Source organism: Mustela nigripes, chromosome 14 (genome assembly GCF_022355385.1).
Source record: "Mustela nigripes isolate SB6536 chromosome 14, MUSNIG.SB6536, whole genome shotgun sequence".
NCBI lineage: Eukaryota > Metazoa > Chordata > Mammalia > Carnivora > Mustelidae > Mustela > Mustela nigripes.
Window position 1 is genome coordinate 67,982,056 of NC_081570.1, and position 13,580 is coordinate 67,995,635.

General features: G+C 37.6%; 1 long non-coding RNA gene across 2 annotated transcripts in view; it reads left to right on the top strand.

The window, feature by feature from the left end:
- The window catches only part of LOC132001952 (uncharacterized), a 212,432-nt gene that overhangs the window by 116,543 nt on the left and 82,309 nt on the right, over nt 1-13,580 (top strand). For both annotated transcript variants that reach the window (XR_009399729.1, XR_009399730.1), the window contains exon 5: nt 3,718-3,787. This is a non-coding gene — a long non-coding RNA (uncharacterized LOC132001952). The remainder of the gene's footprint in view (nt 1-3,717; nt 3,788-13,580) is intronic.

The following is a 13,580-nucleotide window of genomic DNA, read 5'->3' on the forward strand; positions in this document are numbered from 1 at the left end:
TTCCAGTGGGAGCCACGGAAAAGGGATGTACCTATTTCAAGATAACAAACTATTAAGGCTGCGGAATTTTCGCAAATCCTACCAAAATAATTTTGCCTTATTTAGATGCAAAAGACAAAAAAGATAAGACTAGAAATTTCCTCTAGTTTACTTAAATTCATTACACTTTGCCTTTTTTTGTCTAGATAAGATAGCATCGGATGCACTTTTTCTCTAAACTGGCTTCTTTTCATTCTTGAGCTTTTTCTCATATTGAATTATGTACTCTCTGCTCGGTATATACTCAGAATTATAGTTTCTCCATTTGCATCTTGATGATCAAAATATTGTTTTCATATTACTTGGAATTTATTTCTTCTTGAATCTCATAAATTTCCCCCTAAAGCATGGTTTAAAGAATACTCATTCTAAATTGATTGTTAAAGTTCTGGCCTTGCATTTTTATTTTATTTTATTTTATTTTGTTTCTTTTGAGTGTTCTTTTAATATTGATACCACTTCTATAGCCTGGGTAAGAGTTACTCAGATAATGGGTCATCTGGGTGGGCTCAGTGGATTAAGTCTCAGGTCAGGTCATGATCCTAGGGTCATGGGATTGAGCCCCGCTCTGCAGGAGGCCTGCTTCTCCCTCTCTCTCTGCCTGCCTCTCTGCCTTGGGATCTCTCTCTCTGTGTCAAATAAATAAATAAATAAAATCTTAAAAAAGAAAAGATATATAAACTTAATTCTATTTCTGTAATATTCTAAATTATCTGATATAGTGTACCTCAAAATTTTAAACCACATGTCTAAACTGTCAATTAAACATTGAAAAATTTTTGAACCCTGCATTTTCAAATATAAATGCCTATTCAAAAAATAGAAGCCTGGCTGTCTGTTCAAAAGCTATACTCATTACTATAGTTATCAACAATTACTAAGTTACCTTTGATTCCTTAAAGATAGCATAGTCTGATAGCCAATATTACTTCATCCTACAAGATAAGCTTCTTTAAAAAAAAAAAAAAAGATATTTTATTTTTAAGTAATCTCTACACCAGAAGTGGAGCTTGAACTTACAACCCTGAGATCAAGAGTCTCATGCTCCACTGACAGACCCAGCCAGGCACCTCTAAAATGAGCTTCATTACAGATGAAAATATCCCTCTTTCACAAAATTACATAATCAGGTGTCCATTATTTCTACGTTAATTTCATTTCTACTAGCTAACGGTGAAATGACGAAATTGGCAAGAAAAAAACTTTAGTGCTACTTTATTTCTAAGATATTATGCTCATCTGGAGGTGGACTTACCAAGGACATTATGAAGCCTGAAGATGAGTCTACCTAGCAAACTTGCCTTCGTTACTCATTGTAGAACCCTTATAGTTATGTTGGACCCTCATCATAAAACATGGTGCTAGGGAGAAATATTCAGTGTTAGACTTGGTTGAACTGCATCCAAGAATCGTCATTTTGATGCAAGATCACATGGAAGAAGGGCGTATGTCCATTTTCCATCAACCATCTTAAGATCAAGCTTTGTAGCCTCCTTCAGCCATCTGGTCAAAGCCTTATGTAGTCATAAAACACTTTTAAAAATCCTGCTCTGTTTACCATCAAACTTAAAATTTGTCAAAAAACTAAAAATTACTGGTCTCCAAAACTTACTCTCTTGTTCTCTTACTAGTAATTTATACATATAAAAGTGTAAGAAAACCATATTCAGGACACCTGGGTGGCTCTGTTGGTTGGGTGTCTGCCTTTGGCCTGGGTCATGATCCCGGGGTCCTGGGAGTAAGTCCCTCATCGGGCTCCTTGCTCAATGGGGAACCTGCTTCTCACTCTCTGGGAACCACATTCTCACTCTCTGACAAATAAATAAATAAAATCTTTAAAAAGAGAGAGAGAGAGCCCTGTTCTTTGCCACATATTTCCATCAAGGATACAAGTGATATTTATAAGTCCCTTTACATTCAGGAAACAACTATTACCTCATCTAGCCTCCAAAATACATAATAGTTAGCCCATCTTGGAATTCTATTGTTTAAAATTCACTAAATACTACTTTTTTAATAGGAAGTCATTTCTTGGTCTGTTCCCTTATTAAATTCTGTCCCTTTTAGGCTAGAGACAGTGCTCGATTTTCTTTTGCAGGTATGAATCACTTGATGGAAAACCTGTCCATCTACACACTGCTGCATTAAGAATTAATCTTAAGTCTTCAGAACCTACAAATAGTACCTTGACTTTTAGAGCCTAAAGTGAGCATAGCAGAGAACAGTACTTAACAGAACACGAGTTGGATTTACCATCTCAGTGTTCTGAGAAACCATAGCTAACTGCCACATAGTACCGTTTCTCTAAGTTAGCATTTCACTCCTTGCAAAATGTTTTTGACTGGAATCGACATGTAAAATAGAGAGAGAGAGAGAGAGAGAGAGAGAGAAAGCTATTACTGGTAGTAAAATAAACGCTCACCGCTTGAATGGTAATAATCAATAAATAATAAATATGTCTTCCATCAAATATGCACAAGGTAAATTAAACATACTCATTTTATTAAGAGAGAAATGAATTCTTATCTTCTACAGAGATGGAATGAATGGTCTGGAGTCTTCCCATCACGTGTGCAATGTGGGTTAAACATAGTGTCAGGGGTGAGAAAATAGTCAGGAGGCCCATTTATGGTGCCGTTTGCAGAGGTTCAGAGAAGTAGCCACTGGCTTCTGAGGAAAAAGATCCCATTACCAATATAAAAAATATAAAGTTTCTTCCCTGTCCACCAATGGTTCGCAGGCGCTTTCTTTGTTTTAGGACATGTGTTATGTTTCTTTTGAAACTTTAATCACTGTCGACTGATCCTAAAACGAGCTGGGTTAACCTTTCCTTACGCTTTTGGAAAAGAAGAATGGACAACTGAAAAACACACGTGACTCCCAAAGACCATGAAAGCGAACACAGAGTTTGTGTAATCTGTGTGTTTTTAATACATGGCTGTGGCAGATCTGAGGGATATGGTTACCTAAAGAAAGAAGAAAAATCCTCTGAGCCATTTTATTATATGCATTTTAAATGTTTCTTGCATTCACATTAATATTAACTTATTACCTACTCACATCGTGGTATAGTCATTGAAGAGGAAACCATGCACCCTCCCTTCCCTGGGTAAAGACTTGCTTTCTGATTTGCCCTCGCTCACATCTGTGCTTACCAAAGGAACAGATGCTCGGCTTCCAAGGGTCTGACTTTGGCCTTTTCCTTCCTATCAGTAGAGCAGAAAGAAAGGGAGTTCCCAAGTGATGGTGGCAGCTTTCCAATGGCTGGCCCAGGCTTTCACATTTAAAGTAAGCAGGTGGCATCAATGGACAGTCTAAAGACTAACAAGATAAGAGTGCAATTGATCTTTTTATTAACCAATGCCCCAGGTTGGGTAAGGGGTGGAGGGAGGGAAGCCTGCTCCTCCCTCCTGAGTTCAGTTACTTGGCTCAGTTCCAGAAACATCTTAAACCCCTTCATGTTTTTGTCTGAGCTGATTCTCAAAGCGTAGGGACACCGACACAGATACCCCATGTCATCTAAATTCTTTCTTCTCTGAGACTCCAAAACAGTAAATGCCTTTATAATTTGCATCTGACTCAAAGCAATATTTTACGTACATTGAGAATGTATCTTTAATCCTACTGACATTCTTTCCATGTTGAATTTGAACGGTGGGTTGTTTGTCTTCCTTCTAGGTCTCAGACATCTCAACTCTGAGAGACACAACTAGTTCTGAAGAATATGGAGCCTACGTAGATTCATAAGGTAAATGATTAATTTCAAACTATGACACAATGGATTCAATTATAGGATGAAATCCAGCATTGTATAAATGTGTTGTTTCTCATTCATCTGTTGGAAATTGGGTTGTGCTTTAGGTTGGCGCTCTACAGAGTCAGGCTCTGTACTGTGTGTCACTTAAAGCTTGCTATGTACCTTGAATTTTTATAAATTTTTTTTTATGATCTTAGGGGGCACCTGCCCTGGGGTATGCCAGGACATTACAAATCACATAGTCAATTGGAAAGTGACAAGAGCCGTTATTTTCATACAGGAAGCCCAAAAGTATTGGGATGCATTCCTGTGTTGAAGTAGTGGGGTTATAAAATATCCTTTTAAGACCACCTCTACCACAGGTGAAGTCAGACGAGGAAGTACCTGGTAAAGGAATTTATAGAGGATGGCCTCATATTTTTGTTTCTCTAGATCAGTCATCATTTGCTTTCCTGCTTGTTAAATGATTGTTCATTTCTAGAAGGTATCAAATCTAGATGAAGGTACGTACAGGATCTTTGATATCACCTACAGCGAAGTGGTGAGGAGCCTGGGCTTCAGAGCCAAACCAAATTCAAATTGTGGTTCTGCCATTTACTGGCTATGATACAGTGGGCTTCTGTTTTCTTAGTGCCAAAGTGGGGGAAACCAGAAGACTTGCTTCCAAGCGCTGCGGCACAGTATAAACAAATGAGTAGACACAAAACATTTGAAATATTGCCTAGCACCTAGTAAACACTGAATTTACTGATTAACGAAAGGGCTTTCATTCTACCTCCTCATTTTATTTCAGCTTCTTAATTTTCCTGTCCAGAAACTTGGTAGTTGTGGGAAGTACTAAGGGAAGCAAACTCCCAATTCGCTCTTAGCAGCCTCTTTCCTAAAGGAGATATATTATACCTTTCATGTAAATGCCAGGAAGGGAAATAATTGGCATCCCATTGCCCTTTGAATGGGTCCCTGGCTAACCCTAGGTGGTGTGACGTGTAAAGTGACCTGAAGGCAGGGTGCCTGTCAGCTCTCCAGCACAGTGGAGTGGGAGATTCAATTAGAAGACTCATAGCCATTTCAGAAACACGCAAACATCAACTGGCATAGAGTTTCAGGAAGCAGAATAAAAAGGGATCTACAAAACAAAAAGCCTTTCAAAAGGATGGAGGCACCGTTCTTTCAAATCACAAACGGATGATTATGATCCCCATTAGAGCTTAATGAGCCTATATATGGCTAATGACTTCATCTCTCCAGTAGATTTGCCAGTAGTCTGTGTTTCCACTGGTATCCATCCTTCTCTTCTAATGAACGTAACCATCCTACTAGTTGGTCAGAACAAGTCATTGGATTTCTTCCTCCTCCATGAGCAAAAGCATGTTTCTAAAATCTGCCATCCACCAGTTTCAGAACTGAAAGGAACAGAACACAGAAAAGAAAATAAATAACATCAGCGTATGGTTTATGGAACCCTGGAGCACCTAGCTTCAGTTCTGGGTCAGTAACTGCTCTCTGACCTAGTTTTCTCAGCTCCAAAATGCAATTGATCACTATTCTATTTCTGAAGATAACTTGGAAAATGCAAATATGTGCAATTGATCTTTTAACACACATAGGGGAGATGGTTTATTTAACATAATTTATATATTTCTTACAAATGCCATCATTGATTATGACTATATTTTTATTTTAATAACCATATGTAGAAAATGGTAATTATAAGTTTTAAACAAGTTATCTGCTGAGCCATTTAGACTATTAATTTGAAAAAGAAGGAAGACCTAAACTGAAGTTAGAATCTTTTTTTAATTTACCATACTATTATAATAGTTCACAGTGATACTTAGTGTTAAAATCATTTAAATGGGCAATATTTGGCAAAGTAGAAATAACAAGGTATCTTTTAAAGAATAGATATTAATAATAGGCAGTCTATTGGAAGAGAAAATTTCTTGTAAAAATAATAGAGACCATTCCGCATCATGATTTTTACTCATATGTTGGTATGAAGTTTTTTCATTTTCCTATTTTCAAAAAAAAATCCAGTAAATATAGCAGATTTCAATCTAGTCTTGAATAATGACCACTCACGTATTATTGTCTTAACATAGTCTTGAAAAAGATCACCTCAGTGTAATATTGAAAATAAGGCAAGTAACAGTTATGGTGGAAGCAATATTAACTATTAAGACAATGCTTTAGTGTAACACTTCAGAAATTTTAAATTGTTTTATCTTAAATTATTCCAGCATAATTTTGGGGGGTCTTTATGCTACAAATAAATGTTGATTGCTATGGTAATGTAAGAGACATGAGTGGATAATGTCTATTCCCTGTAACCAGCATTTCAGGTAAGTGTCATTGTGAAAGATACATGGCTGGGATAGCATTTTTGAGTTCTAGTCCCAAACCTTCTACTGAATTTCCCGAGTGATCTTGAACAATTAACAATGATCTAACAAAATTTTCTTATATAAAATTTGAAAAAATAAATAAAGGAGTTTCAAAAGTGAAGGCTGATTTTTTTTCCCAAGGATTTTATTTATTTATTTGACAGAGTGAGAGAGAGAGACAGCAAGAGAGGGAACACAAGCAGAGAGAGTGGGAGAGGGAAAAGCAGGGTGAGCTTCTGGGTGAGCAGGGAATCCGATGGGGGGCTCGATCCCAGAACCTTGTAATCATGACCTGAGCTGAAGGCAGCTGTTTAATGACTGAGCCACCCAGGCGCCCCTGAAGCTGATTTTTAAGAAAAACTTTCAAGCAACAAAAATATTTAGTGAATTCCAACAGGCACCAAATCCACATTCTGTTCTCAGGCTTTCCTTCAACCTCTGCCCTTTCCTCTTGCGCCCGGATCCCATCATTTCAAGAATGAACGGGTTAGTTTCAAATGAACCCTGTTCACATTCATTAGAAACCTTAAAATCACAAAAAGCACGAGCTAAATATATTATTGCAGTCTCACTGGCTAGATGTTTAGAAACTGCTTTTTTAAAGTAATTTAACTAATTTTATTGAGGGTCTCTAACATCTCCTCAACTGTTCCACAAGGGAGCACAAAAAGAGTAAAAACTGTGATCGTTGCTTTCTCCAGTTTATTTATAAAAGTAAAATCAACATATAAAAATAAATATGTCATCGCAAAAAATATATGTATGTGTTCATTCCAGTATTATAAATGATCAATTCTGTCAGCGTTATGACAGAAGAGGTGGGATCCAAATGGGGATTTTAATAATGAGTAGAGCTTGGAGATGTAGTTCTTCTCAGGACCAAATAACCCATGGTCCTATATTTACATTATCCAGGGTCTATATAATGAGCTACTTGACCCCTAAAAACAAGACAAAGGAGTAGTCAGATGAAGGGGCTGATTAATTCACCATGAAAGCCAGGTAAAACCCAGCAAACAGGTCTTTCTTTCACTCATCTGTGCCCAGTGAAACCGAGAGTAGACATCCTACCAAAATCCCAAGCTTTCCTGGACTATGAGACATGCCCATCACATTGCAACTGCAAAGATCCATCTTGGATAGAAAGAATTCCTTCCCCTCAGGAAGAACTACAGTTATTGTAGCTAAGTTCAAGTCTTTAAGACCCAAATGTTGGGCTTGGGCATAAAGCTTACTGAGTAACCTCATCTATTCAAAATAAAAACCCAGGGTCTCAGAGGTTCATCAAGCATAAACATTCTCTCCCTGAAGACTCATTCTCCTCAGCTGTCCCTGCTGTCTTTGGGTTTCTGACCAACCACAAAAGGAACCGATTGAGAAAGAGAAAGCTAATACCATTATTGACATTCATAGAGAAAGACTGGAGAATACAGAAGATGAGTCCCTGAATTAGTTCTATGAATTAACCATTTGCCATCTAAGGAAAAAAATAAGAACATTTATATTAATAATCCAAAACTTGGCTCACACAAAAGAAATTAAAATTAGATACTGTTCTTGAAACTCTAAGTCGCATTGTGTTGTGAAAGTAAACTGTGAGTATGTTGATGGCAGTGATATTTATAGCTACTGTGGATAGAGTGTTTATTGCATATGTGGCATTCTGTCTATGCTTTAATTTATGTATATCTCATTTAATCCTCACAAAATTTATATACAGAAGAAGGTATTGTCCCTGTTTTAAAGATAAAGAAATGAGGCTCAAAAATTTAATTTGATCAGATTTAACAAGGAGCAAGTAGCAGAGTCAGGACTCAAACCTGTGTCTATCTGAGGTCAAGGGGCATGCTCTTTCCATTATGTGTACTACCTCTCAGACAGTGCTGCTCACTGTTTAATGATGCTTTTCTTATATACTCAGGTAGACCAGGAAGATGACTAAGTTGACAGTTTTATTGCATGTATGTACATTAACATCAACCAATACTTATTATTTAGTCCCATGAAGTCAATGAATGTTTCACAAGCAGATAGGCTACAGATTCAGAAAAATCAATGAGTATTTGACTAAGCAAGTGAATTATGAAGAGTAAAAGCATCATATGTGCTTTTTCTTGGAAGTAAAGGGAAAGCTAAGATGTTAATAAACCGGACCCAATGCTAATAACTTCGAGTCCCCCTATCCCAGTAGAAATCAATCTAACTCTAAGGTTGATTTTGCTCATTCCATAGGTTTATTTCCCAATGGAGTTCCTTAATTTTGACATTCAAAATACAGAGTTCTGTCGTGGCTCTTTACTTTCAGATTCAAGGCCAGTTTACTTCCTAATCTCTTCTCATTTATTATTCACTTTCATATAAAGCTCACTTTGTCTTGTTTCCACATTCCTCATGTTCTTACCCACTCTCTAACCAACTGTTCTTATTGTCTGGAAGATCTTCCATTGATCTTACCTTTTCTTCTCATGTCTCTTAAGTCTTCACTGTATTCAGCTTCCAAGATCGGTAGTTCTGATTTTGCCTAAAGCTTTCCCATCTAATTAGATATAAAACACTGTAATCCTTCTATGGAAACCCTCTTTCCTCTATAGCCAAAGGCGTTACCAGTGGTAAAATGCATTCGTTTTGTATAGAACAGTAATTTCAACCACTAGATTGTGCTTTCCATTGATCTATTTTTTTTTCTGGGTAGAGTAGAAGTGCTATTGTTGAAGATTTATAAATTTCAAAATATACAAGAAAGAAAATAAAAGTCATTGTTTGTGCCAACACCTCAAGAAAAACATGGTTAACATTTTGTTATATTTCTTTCCAGCTTTTTTCAACACATTTGTTTATACTTTATTTTTAAGATTTTATTTATTTATTTGACAGACAGAGATCACAAGTAGGCAGAGAGGCAGGCAGGGAGAGAGGAGGAAACAGGCTCCCTGATGAGCAGAAAGCCCGATGCGGGGCTCGATCTCGATCCCAGGACCCTGAGATCATGACCTGAGCCAAAGGCAGAAGCTTAACCCACTGAGTCACCCAGGTGCCCCTCATTTGGTTATATTTTAACTTCAATTCTCCCTGCCTTAATATATTCTTATCCTGCTTTGTTTCTCCTAAAATTAGAGCCTCTAAGATTTGGATTCATAAAAGCCAAGTGACCAGTCAGAGGGTTGACCCTTAATGCCTAGTGAAGCATTGATTCATAGAGGTCAAGAAGTAGTCCTAATTCTGAGCTTGTTTACAAAGATCAGATCTTATGTGAAACTCCTGGATAATTCTTTTTGCTTCCATTATGTGTTAACCTTCTGTTAATTAAAACTACTCTTGTTTTATTGCAGAGAAACTAGAAAAATATATTAATATTACATTATATAAGCCATGGTATTATAGGGGTGCCTGGGTGGCTCAGAGGGTTAAGGCTCTGCCTTCAGCTCAGGTCATGATCTCAGGGTCCTGGGATCAAGCCCCACATCATGCTCCCGGCGGCACCTGCCTGCCTCTCTGCCTACTTGTGATCTCCGTCTATCAAATAAATAAATAAAATCTTAAAAAAAAAAAAAATGACATGGTATTATAAAATAATACATTTATCTTCTTGATTTCTAAATTAAATTAAAGACCTAAAAAACTATTTTGTGTTCATCTAATGTTGTAAATGTTCTTTGTGGGTTTTATCTCCTGCCTATAGGCCCATCTTAACTACATGGAAAATGAAATTTTCTTGTTCAGATATCTAGCCTTTTTATCACCTCAGCTCATTTTATCAAGAGTGATTCATCGGGATTTTATCTGGTGAACAGACATTGTCTGAAAACTTAACTTTTTCCATGCAACTTACCTGACCAAGTTTTTGGATTCAAGTTTTTATCCTTTAGACAGTTAGGAAGGACTTTGCCCTTACGTAATTGCTAAGCATCTCATTTCTTCCACCTATTAAAAATAATAGTTGATTATTCTCCCCAGGTGTAGACACTTATCCAATTTGGGTTTTTTGGTAACCAAATTTGTAAGGACACTAACCAACATTTCCCCTAAAAACATTAAAATGTGACCTCATAGGAGAAACAGCTTTTCAGTCTTACTGAATACCTTCCTCACAATTCCTCTGCTATCATAAGGTGTATCCTTAGCAACTAGCATGAATTATACCATCATCAGCTATTTGTAAACAAATAGCTTTGAAACAAATGCCTTTCAAGACATTGTTGTAACCCATCCCCAAGCTAACAGGACAAAGGTTATAAAGGCTAAAAGTTTCCATGGCTTGCAAAATCTTTTTGTTCCAGAAACCACTTTCTTAAATGTTACCTATAAGCCTCTTGTCCTTGAGAATAGCATTTTTCACCCTTCCCCAACCCCTCACAACACCTAAAAGAGATAAGAGGGACTATTCAACTTAAATCCTGAGTCTAAAAGTACTGAGAAACAGCTAAGTATATTGATGGCTCTGTAGTGTATATTCTACAGACAACAAAGTATCTTCACCAAGATGGCCCCATTGTCCCCATCAATGAGGCTGAGAACTGAACCGGTCTGGGTGCTGAGGTTCCCCCAGGCGATGGGGGTTCAAGGGCACTATCATGAGTTCTCAGAATAATCAAAACACCACAATATTTTAATCTGCACACGTTCGACATCAGAGCAGATACTGCCCGCAAGAGGTTTGTGTTTTATTAAAATCTAAACTAATTCCCCTTGTTTTATGTTACTGAATGGTTCATTTGCTGTGGGACCCTCAGGGGGTAAAAGAGAGGGAAAGAAATTAAGTCAAAACTGCAAAGACTTGTTAAGACTGCACAAGATGTATCTAGCTCTCTTATTGTTACATGATATGTTGGGAGAAAAAAAAAATCAATCTGTGGGAAACCCACCCTGACTGATCAAGGCAACCTTTCAAACCTGCAAAAACACTGAGAAAACCATACGTAATACACAACAGCACAAACAAATCGCTTCACTTTCTGGAAATGGTGTTGTCACTAGGATGAGACGTGGATGAAAAAATTCCAAGAAAAGCAAAGACATCTCTCAGTAAATCAGTAAGTTTATTGGTTAATGGAGAGCCAGGCTTTGCTCTTTAAGACTTGATGCTTAGTGGCTATGAGCAGGTCTTTCCATAAGGGTTGCCACTGATGAGTGCTAATGAGGGACTCGTATATGTGCCTGGAGAAAAAACGAAATAGAAACATTTATGACTTTTGCACCACCCAACATACACAAAAACACACCCTCACCTAATCCCTGTCTATAAAAGTTTATTTATGTAGTTGTAAATTGGAAAATCTCAAGCATAAAACTCTATATCTATTAAATATACAGTGGTTTAGTGTACTGGAGACAGGGCAGCCTTGCTTATTTGTGCTTTTTCTGTCAGCGATGACATGAGATCATAGGGAATCCATATCTCTAAAGCCGTAGAATAGCTCCCAGTCATTTGTGGCTTCATTAGCAACGTCGTGATGTCCCTTAAGGACAAAACACATAAATGTTCTCCTGTCACTTACAATTGTGTCAAGGAGAAAACCAAAATGAACTTGCAAAGTCATGCACCAGCTCAATTTTGGAAGGAAAAAAAAATCTTCTTTGAAGGAAACGAAATCAATCCCCAGTTCAAATTAAATTTGGGCTATTCTGTGAAGCTCCGATACGTAGCTCCAATAACAATCAGTACTTATGGACTTAAAATGCAGGCAAATAATGTTTCATTTAAAAGAAATTGAATGAGGGCTAGTGACAGAGAAAGTTTTAATGCTATTTTATCATTAGTTAAAGTTAAATCATGCCTTTATTGGCTCAGTCGTGAACATCTCAATCCCCACTCCCCCCCCCCCCCCCCCCAAAATGTTACTAGAAGCCCTTTGCCTGGTTGGGCTTGTGTTTTCATCTTATTAAAACCTTGTCATGCAAATGTATCATAAGTGTAGCCTGAAGACTTCTGTCTCATGCAAAATTTAGCTTGAATTCTACTGGCACGAGATACTTTGTTATGCACAAACCTTCTGTTTGGTTTGCTGACATTCTTCTTAGTCTGCTCTCATGGTGATTCATTATCTTGTGATATAGATTTCTAAGTATCATCTTTGTATTGATTTTTATATCTTTAATAACCACTCCACAGAAGATGGCTCCACTGGTGTCATTGATCGCATCAAAAATTCAAGGCTTACAGAAATACTAGAGGGCTAATTGGTAGCAGAACATTTCAGACTTAATCTTAATGCAGTCTTAATCTTCTGCATTAAACCTACCTGAAGGTTTCCTTTTGGAGTCAACGAGGGGAAGTTTAGTGCTTCGTTGAAAAACACCTGGTGAAAGCCTGCCAGAACAGAGCCATAATAAATGGACTACAGACTTGGGAATGTCACTTCACAAACACTCCAAAATTAAGAGCACTCCCTTCATCTGGGGCCCTCATCATCAGAATGCTTTTTGCTTTCCCTTTCCCTCCGTAGAGCCAGGTTTGCTCATACGTTTCTGTAGCAGAAAAGTCGCCATGATTCTGAAGTACTTGTGCCTCTGGGATTTGAGAATTTCCCAGTTTACCAATAGAAGGGCTTTCTCTGCAGAAACCTAGAGTGAATATCCTGTTTGTGTAAATGAGTTTAAACAAGAAATTTAGGACTGGGTCTGTTAGTCTGGAGTCCCCGTATATGACCAGGTATATATCATACTCTTAACTTCCTTCTCGAACCCTGTGCGTAGAGCATGCAGATCTGTTTGAGGTAACAAGAGACTGAGAAGATGTAGGAGCTTTCTGCAAAGCTTAAGGGTAGCTTGATTATAAAGCTGGAACGGGGTTTACTGTATTCTTGCCAAAAATTTTTTATGAACCTCCTTCCATGCCCATCCCTATATCGAAGCACGGCTGAGGAGAACCTGATAGCTGCCCTAGAGAACCTTAGCTTCAGAAGTCAAGGGGCGGAAGATGGAAGCAGACTGAGACATATGTGATAAAAGACTAGAAGGCAGAATATATAAAGATATGGCTTTGCAATTGGCCACACCTAAATTCTATTCCACATCCAACACTGTGTTGTGTGACACTCGCTGTCTCCCTGAAAAAGGGGTGAAAGTTACAAGTTCCTTCTCTTGAGAATTAAAAGTGACAGTGCATCGGATGCGGATTAGGAGGGACCTCATCCAGGCACCTCAAAGGCATGTTACTTATTAGAAAATGATAAAAGAAGAACCCATGTGGTGTTGTTTTACCCTTTGCATGGGAATTGGAGAAGTCCTTTAAGAGCAGGTGGAAAAGAGATCAATTCAAAAAAATTGTATATATTCTTCTTTTTTGATGAAGTTTAGAAGAAAGAACTAAACGTATGTGTATACATAATTTCAGCACTAGGGATGTAGCATCCAACACTGAAGAATAGAATTTTTAAGACTTTTGAAATTTGAGTCAAGGC